Here is a 948-nt window from a genome sequence, read left to right as displayed (position 1 = left end):
TCCTGGCTTTATACATAAACACTGCAGTCTTATATCCCACTAAATCAAAAAATTTTAACAATTTAGACTGTATGAAAGCTCCATTGGTGTGATCCTTATACCCCATCTTATGCACAATGATCTCACATTGGTCAGTCCAGAAGCAGCTTGGAAACATTAAATGTAAGTAACTATGCATGTTGCTTAAAGTCGGGATAAAGTGAAAATGTGTGTTCTGAGTTTGTCACACCACATGAAGCTGTGTTATTAACCACTCAGACAAATTTGAATGATTAAAAAGATTGCCAAATGTATAAATCAACTTTCAAAATCATGAAAAATTAAGAAGCATTCTCTGCTCTAAAACATTGGCAACGTGTCAGCTGAAGACAGAGGAGATGGGTTGAGGACTGTAGTTGAAAAAATTTAGGAGCTTTTTTTTTTATTACTGGTGAAAAGATTAAAGTTCAGCTATGGATAGATTACTGGACAGGCTGGGCAGGCTGGGCACAGGCCCACGGACCTGAGAGGTCAGCGGGGCCTTGGCCAAAGGACTATATAGACACAGAGAAGAGATGCACAATGACCACAAAAAAGAGAGAAAATGACAAGACACACAAAACAACCACAAAAATCTTTGTACACATTGTCATCTGCTGACCTTTCATTTTTAAAATACATGTATTTTTCACTGAATAAATCCTTGCTATGTTTTCCCCACTGTGAGTTTTTCATATGTTTAATGACTCATAAAGAGCATGGGTTTTCAACCAGTGGTCAGTGGCCCACTTGTGGTCTGAGAAGGCATTGCAGATGGTCCCTGACCATGCATTCAACAATGTAATTTCACTGTAGAATTAAAAAAAAATCTAATTTCATGTATTACTCATTGTTTGTAAAAAATCAAATCCATATAAATATATAAAATTTAATAATTTAGACTTTCAGGATTAAAATAGTGCCCATTTG

The sequence above is a fragment of the Monopterus albus genome, unplaced genomic scaffold (genome assembly GCF_001952655.1).
Source record: "Monopterus albus unplaced genomic scaffold, M_albus_1.0 scaffold38.1, whole genome shotgun sequence".
NCBI lineage: Eukaryota > Metazoa > Chordata > Actinopteri > Synbranchiformes > Synbranchidae > Monopterus > Monopterus albus.
The sequence above is the reverse complement of the archived record's forward strand: the minus strand, read 5'-3'. Positions refer to the sequence as shown.